This window comes from Balaenoptera borealis, assembly GCF_965194805.1.
Source record: "Balaenoptera borealis genome assembly, chromosome: 9".
Lineage (NCBI taxonomy): Eukaryota > Metazoa > Chordata > Mammalia > Artiodactyla > Balaenopteridae > Balaenoptera > Balaenoptera borealis.
The window spans coordinates 31,812,414-31,830,789 of record NC_138873.1 but is presented as its reverse complement, the minus strand read 5'-3'; the positions used below and the strand labels follow the sequence as shown (position 1 = coordinate 31,830,789).

General features: G+C 40.6%; 1 pseudogene across 1 annotated transcript; it reads right to left on the bottom strand.

Moving 5' to 3' along the window:
- Window positions 1-10,010: 10,010 nt before the first annotated feature.
- On the bottom strand, window positions 10,011-17,078 carry LOC309635347 (small ribosomal subunit protein eS27 pseudogene; annotated as a pseudogene). Its single transcript has one exon. The product of its transcript is annotated as a small ribosomal subunit protein eS27 pseudogene (transcript).
- Between the last annotated feature and the right edge of the window lie 1,298 nt (window positions 17,079-18,376).

Below are 18,376 nucleotides of genomic sequence, written 5' to 3'. Positions count from 1 at the left end.
GCCACACGCTGCAGAGCAACTAAGCCCGTGTGCCACAACTACTGAGCCTGCGCTCTAGAGCCCACAAGCCACAACTACTGAAGCTCGTGTGCCTAGAGCCCATGCTCCGCAACAAAGAGAAGCCACTGCAATGAGAAGCCCAGGCACCGTATCGAAGAGTAGCCCCCGCTCGCCACAACTAGAGAAAGCCTGCACGTGGCAACAAAGACCCAACGCAGCCATAAATAAATAAATACATAAATAAATAAAATAAAATAAATGATATCGAGTCCATCAAATAATCACATGGGAAAAGAAATGAATCTTGACCCAAACTTCCCTCCATACATAAAAGCCAGTTAGTTGTAGCAGGAATGTAGACATGTGTAAATGGTAAAAACGATAAAGCTTCTGATAAAGCTTCTATCTACAAGATAATATAAAATAATGTCTTCATCATATTGGAATAGGCAACAATGTCTCACAATTAGCACACACACCCCTGTGCACATGCACACACACAACACTAACCATAAAGAAGCAGATTGATCAACTACACTTCACTAATATTAAGAATTTGGGGGGACTTCCCTGGTGGTCCAGTGGTTAAGACTCCATGCTCCCCCTGAAGGGGGCACAGGTTTGATCCCTGGTTGAGGAACTGAGATCCCACCTGCATGCTGCGTGGCCAAAAAAAAAAGAAATTAAGAACGTTTGCTCATCAGAAGACATCACGATGAGAGTGAAAGGCAAGCTGCGAAGTGGGAGTGTTGGAATTCATATATCTCACAAAGTATCCTTATCTAAAATAAAAAGAACACCTACAAATCAATAAAATAAGCCAGAAAACTCAGTGAAAATGGACAAAAGACATGGACACTTCATAAAAGCAGGGTACTCAAACGGTCAACAAATATATGAAAAGGTGCTCAACATTATTAGTCACATGGGGAATGTAAATTTAAATCACAGTGTCGGGCTTTCCTGTTGGCGCAGTGGTTAAGAATCTGCCTGCCAATGCAAGGGACACGGGTTTGAGCCCTGGTCCGGGAAGATCCCACATGCCGCAGAGCAACTAAGCCCGTGCACCACAACTACTGAGCCTGCGCTCTAGAGCCCGCGAGCCACAGCTACTAAGCCCACGTGCCACAACTACTGAAGCCTGCGCGCCTAGAGCCCGTGCTCCGCAGCAAGTGAAGCCACCACAATGAGAAGCCCGCGCACCCCAACAAAGAGTAGCCCCCACTCGCTGCAACTAGAGAAAGGCCGTGCACAGCAACAAAGACCCAACACAGCCAAAAATAAAATAAATAAATAAACTAAATAAATTTTTTTTGAAAATAAAAATAAATAAATCACAGTGTTATACCACTATAAACCCATCAGAGTGGCTAAAATTAAAAGAATGATAACACCGAATGTTAAGGATGGTGAGAGTACAAATTGGTAAAACCATTTTGGAAAACTATTTGGCAGTTCATAGTAAAACTGGACATATGCATATATTATGCCTTCAAAATTTTACTCCAAGAAATATATTCTAAAGAAATATGGACATAAATACACCAAGATATGTATGCAGCTGTGCGTAGCAGCATTTTTTTGCAACAGCCGAAATAACAGAATATCCACAAACAATACAATTATGGTATATTCATATAATCAGTTATTATACAACAATTAAAACAAATGAATTTTATAGCAAATACAAGCAAACATGGATGTACCTCAAAAATATAATGCTGAATGAAAAAAGCCAGACACAAAAGAATTTATACAGTGCAGTTCTATTTATGTAATGTTCAAAAACAAGCAATAAGTCTATGGTGATAGAAATTAAGGATGATTTAATCTTGCTGGTGGAGTAACGACAGAGAAGGGCTTCTGGGGTACCAGCAAAGATTTATTTCCTGATCCAGATAGTGGTTACACAGGTGTGTTAACCTTGCAAAAATTCATTGAGCGATAAACTTATGATTGGTGCACTTTTCTGTATGAATGTTACACTTCAATTTTAAAAGTTTAATTTTTTTTTTTGGCTGCACCATGCGGCATTCAGGATCTTAGTTCCCCGACCAGGGATTCAACCCATGCCCCTTGCACTGGAAGAGTGGAGTCTTAACCACTGGACCACCAGGGAAGTCCCTAAAAGTTTAATTTTAAAATATTCTGAGAAAAAATTGTGTATCTATATGGTCTCTAAGTAGCGGTGTCTCTCTGCTTTTATCGTAGGCCTCCACAGCAGAAAGAATTAAATAACTCTTCACTCCGTGAATGTATTTCAAATTGTCTTAAAAATATTAAAACCAGGGGATGGGGGGGAGGGATAGATTGGGAGATTGGACTGAAATATACACACTACCATATATATTAAATAGATAACTAATAAGAACCTGCTATATAGCATAGGAAACTCTACTCAATACTCTGTAATGGCCTATATGGGAAAAGAATCTAAAAAAAAAAAAAGTGGATATATGTGTATGTATAACTGATTCACTTTGCTGTACACCCGAAACTAACACAACATTGTAAATCAACTATACTACTCCAAAAAAAATTTTTTAATATATTAAAACCAGTTTTAAAATAGCATAGATACTACCCTTAACATTTGGTTTAATAGGATTGATTTGTATCCTTAACACCAACATGTTACTGCTAAGTAATTACCAGCTTTTATTTTTATTTCTGAAAAATTTTTTTAAAGAAACATGGGGACTTCCCTGGTGGAGCAGTGGTTAAGAATCTGCCTGCCAATGCAGGGGACACAGGTTTGATCCCTGGTCCAGGAAGATCCCACATGCCGCGGAGCAACTAAGCCCATGCGCCACAACTACTGAAGCTCACATGCCTAGAGCCCGTGCTCCGCAACAAGAGAAGCCACCGCAATGAGGAGTAGCCCCTGCTCGCCGCAACTAGAGAAAGCCTGCGTGCAGCAATGAAGACCCAATGCAGCCAAAAAAAATAATAAAAAATAAATAAATAAAATAAAGTAGCATGATTGTCAAAATTAAATATGCTTTTGTCCCTCAAAATTATAGACAATTTTAGGCCTCTTATTTAAATAAATATACTTAACATTTAATTCTCAACAGCAGTTTTGCTTTGTATTCAGGAATATCAATTACTGACTTTAAGATAAATGCACGGTAGAAATGTATTTCTACCTATATGACCTTGATTCCCAAGGTATATATTCATTTTTTTGAACAACATAACAACAATGTGAATTAGATATGATTGATCTTGTTAGGAAATTAGGACAATATCATAATTATGTTTGTGTACATGTGCTCATCTGAAGAAATACATCCCTCATCACATATAGGTTCCAAAGTGAGAAGTAGTTTTTTAAAAATCACAGAATATAGGACACATAGCTTGTGGGAGAACTTACCTAGGCAAGGGGAGCCTTGCCTTACTATAATCTCCTTGTTATCCATCAAAAAACCAAAACTAAAAAACAAAAATGATTAGAAGACAAATCGAGACAAAAAATATAGGCTAAGGAAAGTAAACGGTTTATTTTTTTCCAGTTTGGCAGCATGGTCCCTTTGTTGGATCACAGAATAATTTTAGTAAAGAGAATTCCCAGGGGAAAGGATGTGAAAGAAGACCCAGAAAACAATGTAATAAAAGCAACTGAAAACCACTTCTAAAGAAGTATTTCACCAATTGTTTGGGATAGAATGGGGTTAATTCTAAGCAGGTGGACTTTTCTACTACAATAATATTTTACAGTATGTGCCTCCTTTAAAGTTCTTTAAACTATACTCTAAAAGCCAGTTTACTATAAGGAGTTTAGAGCTATCCTGTAAATCCTTCTGTACAAAAAACTGTGGGTTTTCGTACTCACACCAATTCAGATGGAAAGGATGGTGATGATCAGTAAAGAGAAATCAAGCTGTGCGACAGAGCTCCATCCAGAAGCGTGATAATAGCACCAGTTCACCTCACACACGAAATGACAATGGCTACATGTGACATCTCTGCTGTATTATCACATTTAAATTTCAAGTCTTCCTTTTTGTTGTTATTTTCTGTAGCCTTAAAATATTATCTGCCTTATACAGATTGCCAACAAACACATGAAAGGATGCTCAACATCACTAATCATTAGAGAAATGCAAATAAAACTACAATGAGGTATCACCTCCCACTGGTCAGAATGGCCATCATCATAAAATCTACAAACAATAAATGCTGGAGAGGGTGTCGAGAAAAGGGAACCTTCTTGCACTGTTGGTGGGAATGTAAATTGATACAGCCACTATGGAGAACAGTATGAAGTTTCCTTAAAAAACTAAAAATAGAACTACCATATGACCCAGCAATCCCACTACTGGGCATATACCCTGAGAAAACCATAATTCAAAAAGTTTCATGTACCACAATGTTCATTGCAGCTCTATTTACAATAGCCAGGACACGGAAGCAACCTAAGTGTCCATTGACAGATGAATGGATAAGGAAGATGTGGCACATATATACAATAGAATATTACTCAGCCATAAAAAAGGAATGAAATTGAGTTATTTGTAGTGAGGTGGATGGACCCAGAGACTGTCATACAGAGTGAAGTAAGTCAGAAAGAGAAAAACAAATACCTTATGCTAACACATATATATGGAATCTAAAAAAAAAAAAAAGGTTCTGAAGAACCTAGGGGCAGGACAGGAATAAAGACGCAGACGTAGAGAATGGACTTAAGGACACGGGGAGGGAGAAGAGTAAGCTGGGACGAAGTGAGAGAGTGGCATGGACATATATACACTACCAAATGTAAAATAGATAGCTAATGGGAAGCAGCCGCATAGCACAGGGAGATCAGCTCGGTGCTTTGTGTCCACCTAGAGGGATGGGATAGGGAATGTGGGAGGGAGAGATATGCAAGAGGGAGGAGATATGGGGATATATGTATATGTATAGCTGATTCACTTTGCTATACAGCAGAAACTAACACACCATTGTAAAGCAGTTATACTCCACAAAGATGTTAAAAAAAAAGCACTGTAACAGAAAAAAATATATTACCTATCTTTATTTATTTATTTATTTTTGGCTGTGTTGGGTCTTCCTTGCTGCACACGGGCTTTCTCTAGTCACGTTGAGCAGGGGCTACTCTTCCTTGTGGTGTGCGGGCTTCTCATTGCTGTGGCTTCTTTTGTCGTGGAGCACGGGCTCTAGGTGTGCGGGCTTCAGTAGCTGTGGCACATGGGCTCAGTAGTTGTGACGCACGGGCTTAGTTGCTCTGCAGCATGTGGGATCTTCTCAGACCAGGGCTCGCAGCCGTGTCCCCTGCAATGGCAGGCAGATTCTTAACCACTGGGCCACCAGGGAAGTCCCAAAATATTGTATATCTTTAAAACAAATAAATCAAAATTTAAAAAATTTCTCTCTCACTGTCAGTCACAAGCCTTTTTTGTTTTTGTTTTTGTTTTTAAAATCAGATCCTTCTCTCTAACTTTCAGACTCCTTGAGATTTGGGGTGTAACCACAGTAGTTGAGCATCTCATTAATATTTCTCCACCCTTTTTTCCAAATGACTCTTCACCTTTTACTAACTCTTTAGTATTCATGTCTCCAACCTACAAATCTAGACTTTTTACTCCCCACTGTACAAATTGTCATTTGTTTTGACATTATCTCAAGTAAACTGTTTAACTCTGTTACAGAGTAGTCTGTGGGTTGACAGGCACTGTACTTGACCCTTTGTACCACAGAAAGTATCCTTTGATGTCAATAAGACTTTTCAACATATCAAGTTTGCTGGCCAATTGGTAAACATTTAAAGAAAGAGATATGAACATGGGAAGTCATTTTGTCATTATTTCTATTTCATTTCCTTTATAATCTTACAGAAATGTCTATAATCCTGTATTTATTATGAGACTATAACCACGTAAACAACTTTGAAGTTATGATCTCAAAAAGCTTTTCAACATCATGAGGTCTAACAGGGCAGAGAAGACTTGCTTTATTATAAGTCTTATTTAATCAGCGAAGAACTTTGATAATTTACAAAGTTATCTAAACATCTGGAAGCTATTAAAGAACTGAGGAAGTTATGCCACAGCTACATTTAGGAAGGTATTTTTATTGCAAATTCCTTATAAAGTAAGTCTATCAAAAACAAAACTAAATTACCATTACCATTTGACCCAAATTTCTCATATTAATTAGGCCTAGACATTTAAAAATATTGTGATTGAAATATAAAATTACCCTTTGGGAGAGCAATGACTCAGTGCTTATCTTATCATAGGTGCATAAATGCTGATTTTAATAATAATGTTAACATACTATTTATATACATTTTGATGTGTATTAAACATATTGAAATATTATGGACTTAGAATTCAGACAGAGTTAGCTTTAAGTTCCAGCTCCACCGCACGTTAGTTGCATGAACTTAGGCAAGATTCATCAACTGGGAGCCCTGATGTCTTTCTCTGTATAGAACAGACATCTTTTTTTAACTGCAGTGTAATTGATTTACAATGTTGTGTTAGTTTAAGGTGTACAGCAAAGTGTTCGGTTATACATATATATATGTATATATATATATTCTTTTTCAGATTCTTTTCCCTTATAGGTTACTACAAAATACTGAGTAGAGTTCCCTGGGCTATAAAATAGGTCCTTGTTATTTATCTATTTTATATACAGTAGTGTGTATATGTGAATCCCAAACTCCTAATTTATCCCTCCCCCCTCCTTTACACTTTGGTAACCATAAGTTTGTTTTCTATGTCTGTGAATCTGTTTCTGTTTTGTATATGCATTCATTTGTATCATTTTTTTTTTAATTCCACATATAAGTGATATCGTATGATATTTGTCTTTCTCTGGCTTACTTCACTTAGTATGATAATCTCTAGGTCCATCCATATTGCTGCAAATGGCATTATTTCATTCTTTTTAAAACGCAAGATGATTAAGTAACGTAACACCTGGAAGAGCCTAGCACAGCCCCTCACGCTGAGTTCATGCTCAGTAAATGTTTCCTGCCTTTTTTTCTTGTCTCTTCCATCTTGCTTCCTCCTCTTTCACAGCTGTTGCTAGTATGTTACACTGGCTTTCCACTTTAGGGCCTAAGGGGATGTTGCATAAAAGTTTTTTAAAACTTCCACATACTTCATACTTTTCCACTGTTATCAACAGTTTAAAACACTAGAACCCCTCGGGAGGATTATGTGTTTATTTCAGGGACAGGAGTGTAGGGGGAAAGCTGTGAGTATACATTTTGTTTGGCAGTGAGTCACAAATAAAAGAAGAAAACTCGAATCTTCTGAGCCATACAATACATTATATTTTATAATATTTGCGCATTTTTATCCTCATACTAATCAGGTCTGCCTGCCTCTAAAGCTCATGCTTTTTTTGCTCAAAAATGCTGCCACCTGCTTTTATAGATGTGCCTGAGGGACAAACAATCTCGTACAGTGTTAATAGAAAATGTATGTTGAGTTTTAAACCACTGACTTGCAAACAAATGTAGAGGGTCAGGACAGATCTGGGTGGGGGGCTACTTAAAATCAAACACAAAGGGAATTCCCTCGCAGTCCAGTGGTTAGGACTCTGAGCTCTCACTGCCGAGGGCCTGGGTTCAATCGCTGGTCGGGGAACTAAGATCCCACAAGCCACGCAGCATGGCCCCCAAAAAAAAAAGATCCAAACAGGGGACTACACAAGGCATATAAACAAATCAAGAGCAGTGTTACCTGAGAAACTGTTTGCTGATTCCCTGAACTATAGAAAAGGGACGAAAACAATAGTTGATAATCAGAGTAAGGCCTGAGGCCGGGACACACCAAAACACAGGGCAAACTGGATCAGCTTAGGCTGAGCTGTATATGGAGACTGTCTTGAAAAGAGGTCAAAAATATATCAAAGAACAGGGTGTGGGGTGGATCAAGCCTGGTGACTCATGATTTAAATCCTCAGAATACAGTGGAAGCTCCTCAGACTGGGCACAGCTCCTTAAAGACCATCGATCAGGGACTTGGCTTGTGGCGTAGTGGATAAGACTCCGCGCTCCCAATGCAGGGGGCTCGGGTTCGATCCCTGGTCAGGGAACTAGATCCCACATGCATGCTGCAACTAAAGAGCTCACATGCCACAACTAAGGAGTCGGCAAGCCGCAACTAAGGAGGCTGCCTGCTGCAACTAAGACCCAGTACAACCAAATATATAAATAAATAAATATTAAAAACAAACAAAAAAAGACCATTGATCAGGCTGGACAAATTAAGCTAAAAGGAAGACACTCTCCTACTTACAGTCAGCTCCCAGCCAGGTCCATTTTCTGTAAGGAGTGTTCCTGCTCTTGGAAGCTATGCCTATCAGCTGGTCAAACTTTACTATATATTTATTTGACGAATGATGATACGAAACACAGAAGGAACAGATTTTATAACTCAGTGTGTATAGCTTTCTTTCTCTTGCATATACCTTTACAATGACACCTCCTACTTAAAAAAAATGTTTAGGGTAGATAGCTGTTAAACTAAAATGTTGTTCTTATGTTTATCTAAAAGGTGTGTTACTAAATAGGGATGATTAGAATTATAGATTCTGATCAGATAGATCTGAGTTTAAGCCTTGGTTCTTTCCCTTACAAACTGTGTGACTTTAAGCAAATTACCTAACCTCTCTAAACTTCATCTGTAAATATGGGCATTATTGATAGTATCTATTTCAATTGGAGAGGAGCAAACTGAGATGTCAGTATCTTCTAGAACAATGGCCCTCAACCTTTTTGGCACCAGGGACTGGTTTTGTGGAAGACAGTTTTTCCATGGATGTGGCAGAGGGGATGGTTCAGGCAGTAATGCGAGTGATGGGGAGCGGTGATGCAAGCGATGGGGAGTGGCAGATGAAGCTTCCCTCACTTGCCCACCGCTCACCTCCTAACAGGCCACAGACTGGTACTGGTCCTTGGCCCAGGGGTTGCGGACCCCTGTTATAGAACACTTCAATCAGACTGAATCACCACAACTCGTCACTTTTTTGCTCACCCCTTATTGGATCCATAAGCGTTGGCTTATCGACACTCTCTTCACAATATTTCCACTAGATTTCCTTTCATCACCACTGCTCTTGTCTTGGGCTAAACTCCATCATCTTTCACTTGGATTATTGCACGAACCTCCTAACTGGTTTCCATATTTCTGCTCTTGCCCCCTTCAGACTTTTCTCAACATTGTACCCAGGATCAGCCTTTTCAAATAAAAGTCAGTTCATGTCAACTATCTGCCCAAACCTCCTCCTTCCCAATAGTTTTCCATGTTACTTAGAGAAGAACCAAAGTCCTCACCATGTTCTCCAAGGGCTCACAGGACTTGGCCAACTTCTCTGTCCCCATCCCCCGATGCCCCCCCATTTTCTTATTCCACTCCAGCCTCACTGGTCCTCCCGCTCCTCCTGGAACACATCTTCACAACTACCTCACACAGATACTTTGCATTTGTTGAACTCTCTGCCTGGAATGTTCTTCCCTCAGATACAGGCAAGACTTGCTTTTTCTCCTCATTCAGATCTTCATTCAGATGCTACCTCCTCAGAGACACCTTCTCTCACTGCTTTATGTAACACTGTGCAATCTCTCTCTCTCTCTCTCTCTGCTCTGCTTTGTTATTATTTTTTCTTGGCTTTTATCACCATCTAACATCCTATATGTTTTACTTGTTTATTTTTTACCTGATTCTACCAGAATATGAGTTCCACGAGAGCAACGATTCTTATCTAGTTTATACCTAGCCTGTAAGACAGTGCCTGGCATATAGCAGCCACTCGGTAAATAAACATATAAATACACGTTGAACCAACAAATGAATGATTGGGTCATGTGGCTACAACGTGGCTCAACCATGTATCTATACTTATACCAATAGGATACAGCTCCTTGGATGACATTGCTACCAAGTGAAAACTCATTCTGATGTTCAACTCTGACCAAGAGGAAAATACCCACCCACCCCACCCACCCCCCCACCCCGCCAAATGTAGCTCCAACTACTGGGATGAAGATTCTCCAAGGTCCAAAGGAAGCAGGGAAGGAAAGGGAAGCTTCTAAAAGTCCTTAGTCAAGTTAGAAGAGAGGAGGAAACACAGGGTGCAAACCCTCCCCTTTATACGCACGAACAGTGGAGCCACTAGGTAGGGAAGGGTAGTAAATTGAGGAAAAGGAGACCCCTGATTTAGACCAACCAAGCATTTTGGAGTCAGGAAATTCCTTCGGGAATAAAGACAGAATGTCACTCACAAAAGCCTCTTAGCTCTGAGACAAGTTACCTTGATGTGGGAGAGAGATGCAGAACGGAATTTCATCACAGGAAGGCAGGACTCCAAGACATTCTATAAAAGTCTTATAAACCTGAATGTTTTAGACTATTTCTGTTTCTTCTCCTAATTCACTCATTCAACTCTAAACTCTCAACTGCAGGAGGAGTTTGGTAAACAGCTTGAAGAAGCTCTTTCCAGTGCCCTGTTTACCTGCATTTCACAGTCGCATACTGCTGATCTGTAACCGAAGAGTTGTTTGCAAAAGAAAATGTTGAAATCATGAGTTACTTTTTTTCTCATTACATTCATTATAATTTCTGGGAATATGTTACCATGAAAAAAGATTTCATGTGGGAGAGAGGCAGAGAAGTAAGAGAGAGGGAGAGAGATGGAGGTGTGAGAAACAGATTAATCAAGTTAATAACAAGCAAAGAAAAAGAGGCATTATCTGAACTTGAAAGGAGTAAAATTTGCATAAATTGTCATGGAAGAAAAAGGGAGCTGGTGACAGTTAATGTACAGGAAGGACATTTGCCCTAGAATTATCTTACTACAAGCACTACTTAATGTCACTAAAAGAACTATATATGCGATTTTCCTTGGTCTGAACAAATCCTTTTATATACTGCTCTTTATGGCAGGCTATATAGCATGAGTCAGAAATTCCAAAAGCATGATAATCTTCATCCTTTATAGCACCTGCTCCAACATTATGCTAATCATTGGTTGATAACCTTTAAGGCTGATACTTAAAGATACTTCCTACTGTTGTATCTAAAAATGTATAGTTATGATACCAGATTAAGTTGATGAGATTGTCATTACTTTTATTTTCAAACATTAATTTTGATTTCAAATTTTTCAGAAAAATAAATTCTAAACAGAGAAAACATTATTTTTTTAAGAGGTTTGAACATACATACTGATATTTAAAAAACTGAAAAATGTCATGCAAAGATATCACTTTCTCGTGACTTCAGGCTGTTGATAACATTCTAAGAACCCTCGTTAAATGGGATTTCTCTTTCAATGCTGCCGATTCATCTTTTTACTATTAGTGGTATGGTAGCCCTCATAACTATGGAGCAGCTTCAGTTTTCATTCAGAAGCATCACACTTATAAAGAGGAGGTCTCATTTTGTCTTCTTGTGTTGTGGTAAATATACATAATATAAAATTTACCATTTAGGGCTTCCCTGGTAGTGCAGTGGTTGAGAATCTGCCTGCCAATGCATGGGACACGGGTTCGAGCCCTGGTCTGGGAAGATCCCACATGCCGCGGAGCAACTAGGCCCGTGAGCCACAATTACTGAGCCTGCGCGTCTGGAGCCTGTGCTCCCAACGAGAGGCCGCGATAGTGAGAGGCCTGCGCACCGCGAAGAAGAGTGGCCCCTGCTTGCCACAATTAGAGAAAGCCCTCGCACAGAAACGAAGACCCAACACAGCCAAAAATAAATAATAAAAATAAATAAATAAATAAATCCTCTGTTCTTATTAAAAAAAAAAAAATAACCATTTAAATCATTTTTAAGTATCCAATTCAGTGGCATTAAGTATATTTACTATGTTGTGCAACCATCACCACAATCCATTTCCAGAACGTTTCCACCATCCCTAACAGAAACTGTACTCATTAAATACCAACTAGCCATTCCCCATGACCACCAATTCCTAGCAGCTTCTAATCTATTTTGTCTCTATGAATTTGCCTATTCTAGCAATCTCATATAAGTGGAATTATACAATATTTGTCCTTTTGTATCTGGCTTATTTCACTTACCATAATGTCTTCAAGGTTCATTCATGTTGTAGCATGTATCAGAATTTCATTCTTTTTTAAGGCTCAATAATATTCCATTGTGTGTATAAACCACAGTTTGTTTATCCATTCATCTGCTGATGGACCTTTGGGTTGTTTCCACCCTTTGACTATTGTGAAAAATGCTGCTATGCACATTGGTGTACAGTTTTGTTTTTAAATACGATAGTGTTTATTTTCTCTAATGATTCAAGGAGTTTTCTAAAAATATTTATTTATTTATTTTGGCTGTGCCAGGTCTTAGTTGCAGCAGTCGGGATCTTCGTTGTGGCATGTTTAGCTGCGGCACGCGGATTCAGTTATGGCATGCATGTAGGATCTAGTTCTCCGACCAGGGATCGAACCCGGGCCCCCTGCATTGGGAGCTCGGAGTCTTACCCACTGGACCACCAGGGAAGTCCCTCAAAGAGCTTTTTAAATTAACTGCTGCTTGGCCTCTTGCTAAATATAGCCCCACATTCAACCTTAAAATTCACAGCAGGTAGTGGACAATTTTGCATAGGCCAGTGTAGGATGGTTGGACCGTAGCCTGCACCTCTGAGGCTGCACATTACAATGTAAAAATACTGAAGCTTCAATCCTTGAACCAGAGCAACCAAATTAGAAGCTGGAGATGAGCTAAGGCATTGGTATTTTTCACCCTTCTCCCTCATGATTCTATTGTGCAGACAGGGCTGAGAACCCCTAATCTAGGGTAATCTGGTATCAGTCATCAGAGCGGCAAGTCTAAGCTAGGCTCCCACTGGAGCCCTCAGAGAACTAAGAGGAAATCTTATTTTATAGCCCATGTTCTCTATAACTAACCACAATAATATCACTCAGCTCCTACAAGGTTATCAATAAATTAATTCATTTCACTAATTATGGCTACCAATTAAGGCTTGGATCAGAGCATTAAAGAACGAGTGGTGGACTTCCTTGGTGGTGCAGTGGTTAAGAATCCGCCTGCCAGTGCCTGGAACACAGGTTCAAACCCTGGTCCGGGAAGATCTCACATGCTGCGGAGCAGCTAAGCCCGTGCACCACAACTACTGAGCCTGCGCTTTAGAGCCCGTGAGCCACAACTACTGAAGCCCACGTGCCTAGAGCCGGTGCTCTGCAACAAGAGAAGCCACTGCAGTGAGAAGCCCACACACCGCAACAAAGAGTAGCCCTGGCTCCACGCAACTAGAGAAAGCCCGTGCGCAGAAGTGAACACCCAACACAGCCAAAAATTAATTAATTAATTAATTATTTAAAAAAGAATGAGTGGTGGCCTCTGAAGCCAGGATAACTGTGCCAGTAAAAATAAGACAGTGATTCCCCAAGGGAAAGGTAAATGTCTTATCCTGTATTATGGACTGAATGTTTGTGTCCTTCCCAAATTCGTATATTGAATCTCCAACTCCTAGTGTGATGGTTTTTGGAGATGGGGCCTTTGGGAGGTAATTAGGTTTAAATGAGGTCAACAGAGTCGGGCCTGGGCCAATGGGATTAGTGCCCATATAAAAGAGGCACCAGAGAGCTGACGCTCCCTCTCTGCACACACACCGAGGAAAGGCCATGTGAGGACATAGCAAGAAGACGACTATCTACAAGCCAGGAAGAGAGCTCGCAGTAGGAACGAACCCTACCAGACTTCGATCTGGGACTTCTAGCTTCTAGAACTATGACAAAATTAATTTCTGTTGTTTAAACCACCTAGTCGATGGTATTTTGTTATGATAACCCAAGCAGACACTGTGGGTATCCTACTCACCCTTCAAAGCAGAGCCTGAGTAAAAAAGAAGAGAAAGCCAATAAAAGATGCTATCTTACCAGATCCTTTCGAAGAGCCTCAGAATTGTCCATTAAGGGAAGGAAGAGGAGCATGGGACCTACTGGCTCCTGTCCCACACCAGCCAAGGGCTGTCCCCTGAGGCATAAAACTCTCACACTTCCAGTCTGCATTTCCTTGAATGCCACATAGGTATTTGTAGACATTTCACCCTATGCTATCAGGGAAGCCCCAAGGTAAAAATGGGACTTAAAGTAACTGAGGGGACTTCCCTGGTGGTCCAGTGGTAAAGAAACAGCCTTCCAATGCAGGGGACGCGGGTTCGATCCCTGGTCGAGGGGTGGGGGGGAATTAAGATCCCACGTGCTGAGGGGCAACTAAGCCCACACGCCACAACTACTGAGCTCGTGCGCCTCAACTAGAGAGCCCACATGCTGCAAATTACAGAGCCCACTTGCTCTGGACCCTGAGCGCCACGACTAGAGAAGAGAAAACCCGCACGCCACAACTAGAGAGAAGCCCGCGAAGAGCCTGCACACCGCAACGAAAGATCCCGCATGCTGCAACGAAGATCCCGCATGCCGCAACAAAGACCCAACGCAGCCAAATAAATAAATAAATGTTTAAAAAAAAAAGCAACTGAGGCTAGGTGCTAACTGCATGAAGCTGTTTGCTACAGCAGTGGAGTAAAAAATGTGCAAAAACACTTGAGGCAGGGAACAAGAGATGTTCAGTGCAGGGAATTTCTGGAGACTCTATTCAGGCCTGTGGATTCCAGTGCCCACTCCAAACTCCAGTCACAGCCTTCACTTGAAGGTCCTCCCTCCATTCCAAAGCTTGGATGGCTAGTGTCTGATTTTACTAAGAGAGCTGATAGATTTTCTTGCCATACACCATTTATCTACCTTCTATCATACTATCTACAAGTGTATTTCCATAATTTTGGAAATACAGGTGTAATGGGTAAGTTTGTGTCAACTTGCCTGGGCCATGGGGCGCCAAGATCTATAGTTAAGCATTATTTCTGGGTGTGTCTGTGAGTGTGTTTCTGGAGCAGATTCCCATCCTGAAAGGGTACCAATTCCGATGTGGTAGTGGTGGTGACGAGGAGCTCCCACACCACCTTGATGTCCTAAATTCAACTCGATTCTGACACTGTCTAGAGATAGCATCCGATCTCAGTGGTTAAGCGTTCAGTCTTGCAAGCTGCCCCTCCCCCTTTGGATGCCAGTCACAAACCCAGATTATCACCTATGCTTCTGACCAACTGACCATAGATTGGAGGTTCCCACAACCTCTTCCTCAGGTTTGATTAATTTGTTACAGCAGCTCACAGAACTCAGAGAGACATTTTACTTACTAGATTACCAACTTGTTAGAAAGGATATTAAAGGATGTGAATCAACAGCCAGATGAAGAGATACAGAAGGCAAGGTAAATGAGGGAAATGGGGCTGAGCTTCTCTGCCCTCTCCAGGCACACCACTCTCCCTGCATCTCCATCCTGGTGTTCACCAACCAGGAAGCTCTCTGAACCCTCTTCTTTGGGGGTTTTTATGGAGGCTTCATTACATAGACATGATTAATTAAATCATTGGCCATTGGTGACTAAAGTCAAATCTCCAGCCTCTCTCCTCTCCCAGGAGACCAGGGGGCGGGACTGAAAGTTCCAAACCTCTAATCACATGGTTGACTCCCCTGGCTACCAGCCTTACCTTCCCCTCCATCTTTAGTGGATTTCCAAAAGCCACATCATTAACATAAACTCAGTTGTGGTTATGAATAACAGGACACCCATTTCACCTTCATGGCTCTGAAGCAACTTCAGGAACTGAGGACAACAGATCAAATATTAAAAGATCCTTCCTTTTCTCTTATCACTCAGGAAATTCCAAGGGTTTTGGGAGCTCTGCGCCAGAAATGGGGACAAAGCTGCCCCCCTCCTCCACATACACACATGCACGCACACACACACATACACACACAATTTTTAAAACCAGAATGTGTTCACTGGAATGGTTTCCCACTCATCTTATCCAGGGTGCTTTCAGTGCTGCTTCTGCCTACAGGAGCATTCTTCTGTAAACCTTGTTATTTTTTCCTGTAGGCTGGCAGAGGACAGTGGAACAGCCAACACACAAAACCACCATTTGCGCATGGCTGAAGATGGTGGTGATCTTATAGCATCCTGGTCATTCCACACCCATGAAGTAGGAACTGGGGCTCTGTACCAGGTGCTTCTTCTCGTGCTTCCTCTTCTCCTCTTCTGGAGAGGAATGAAGGAGGTCCTTTGCAAGAGGCATGTTCTTGTGGGGGAGGTCATCACCACTGGAAACTATATTTCTTATTATAAATCACAATATCACACCTCCCCTAAGTAGGTGGCTATCATTCAGTCCTATTCAGGGCCTGAATAGAATGAAAAGGTGAAGGAGGAAAGAATATACTTTCCCTGCCTGACTGCTTGAGCTGGAACATTGGTCTTTTTCTGCTCTAGAACTGGGACGTCCACCACTGGCACTTCTGGATCTTAGGTTTTCAGACTTGGACTGGAACTATACCACTGGCCCTCCTGGGTCTCCAGCTTGCTGACTTCAGGGCATGGGACTCCTCAGCCTCCATAATTGCATGTACCAATTTCTTATTAAAAACTCATATATATACACATATTATATATATGTGTGCATATATATATATATATATATATTTTTTTTTTTTTTTTTTTTTCTATTGGTTCTGTTTCTCCAGAAAACCCTGATTAATACACAGGTCAGTTATTTCAAAAACAACAACAACCACCACAAAAAATAGAAGCCAAGTATAGAGAGCTGTATGGGAAGAAATTCAACTTCCAGACAACATAAGGCTAAGAACTATGATGAATCTGAAGGGATCATGTCTTTATTTTTCATTTTTTTGTATGCAGTCATTCAGATCCTTCCCCTACGAATTGCTGAAATTACTCATCTAAGGAGAGGTAGGTCTACTCCATCGAGATATGGAACCCACATAATACTGTATCATCTTTCCAACTCTTGGTATGAAAATATTTTAAATACTTAACATTTAGTTTTATACTTATTTTAATATTATATTGCCCGCATCCTTCATGTTCACCTACAACTGTATTTTCTTTCATAGATAGTAATTTCATTGATCAGGGATTGACAATTTATGGTCCATATCCTGTTTTTGCATGGTGTGCAAGCTAAGAAGGGTTTTTACATTTCAAATGGTTTTTAACAAATAAAAAGAATAGTATTTTGTGGCACATGAAAATTATCTGAAATTCAAGTTTCAGTGTCCATAAATAAAAAATTTTATTGGAACACAGCCACAGTCATTCATTTATGTATTATCTATGGCTGCTTTTGCACTGTGATGGAGAGTTAAGTAGTTGCAACAAAGACCATAAAGGCCCTGCGGAGCCTAAAATATTTACAGTCCAGCGGTTTACAGAAAGAGTCTGCTGACCCCTGTCCTAGATGGCAAAAGGATGCTTGTTTAGTTTCTTTTGTATATTATCTAACCTTTCTAATGAAGGTTATGTGCCACTAGCGTTGGTTTTGACTAGGCCACTCAAAATCTATTATGTAGGGCTTCCCTGGTGGCGCAGTGGTTGAGAATCTGCCTGCCAATGCAGGGGACACGGGTTCAAGCCCTGGTCTGGGAAGATCCCACATTCCACGGAGCAGCTGGGCCCGTGAGCCACAATTACTGAGCTTGCGCATCTGGAGCCTGTGCTCCGCAACAAAAGAGGCCGCGATAGTGAGAGGCCTGCGCACCGCGATGAAGAGTGGCCCCGCTTGCCACAACTAGAGAAAGCCCTCGCACAGAAACGAAGACCCAATACAGCTATAAATAAATAAATAAATAAATAAAAATTAAAAAAAAAAAAAAAGACTTTAAAAAAAAATCTATTATGTACGAAAGGATTTAATAAGTTGTTTTATAGTCTTCACAAATCTAGCACATAGGATGTGTATAATAAAGGTTTATCAGACAAATTAGTAACTCCGATGAATCTGGAACCATGCAGCCTCAGCAAGAAGCTAAAGAAAGGCATACTTATTCCTGCTGCATATTTGCACAGAGCTTGATGATGGATAATTCAAGAAGCACATCCATATCTGAGATTACAACTCTTTCCCAACAGATTTATAGGATGTTAAAGTCGGGGAAATAAACACCCTGTTACTAGAGACAGTATTGTAGAATAATAGAACTGTTACCCGAAAACAGTCTCTTCGTGGGTGTCGAGCCAGAAGATACAACCAAGCCAAAGAGTGGGAGAAGGAAGGATTTATTACTTGCCACAATCAAGGAAAACACCTGGGATCTTTCTTAAAGCAGTGTCTCCCCAACAGGAAAACTGAGGAAGTTTTAAGCTATGAGTGTATGCATATTTATGAAGGGGCCTGAGCAGAGGAGAATTCAGCATAGAATTGGGGCAAAGGTCAACAGAGTCCAAGCCTTAGTAGATTGAAGTCTGGAGGGTCAACATCTTCATTCCATCCTCCACCTGGGTGGGGA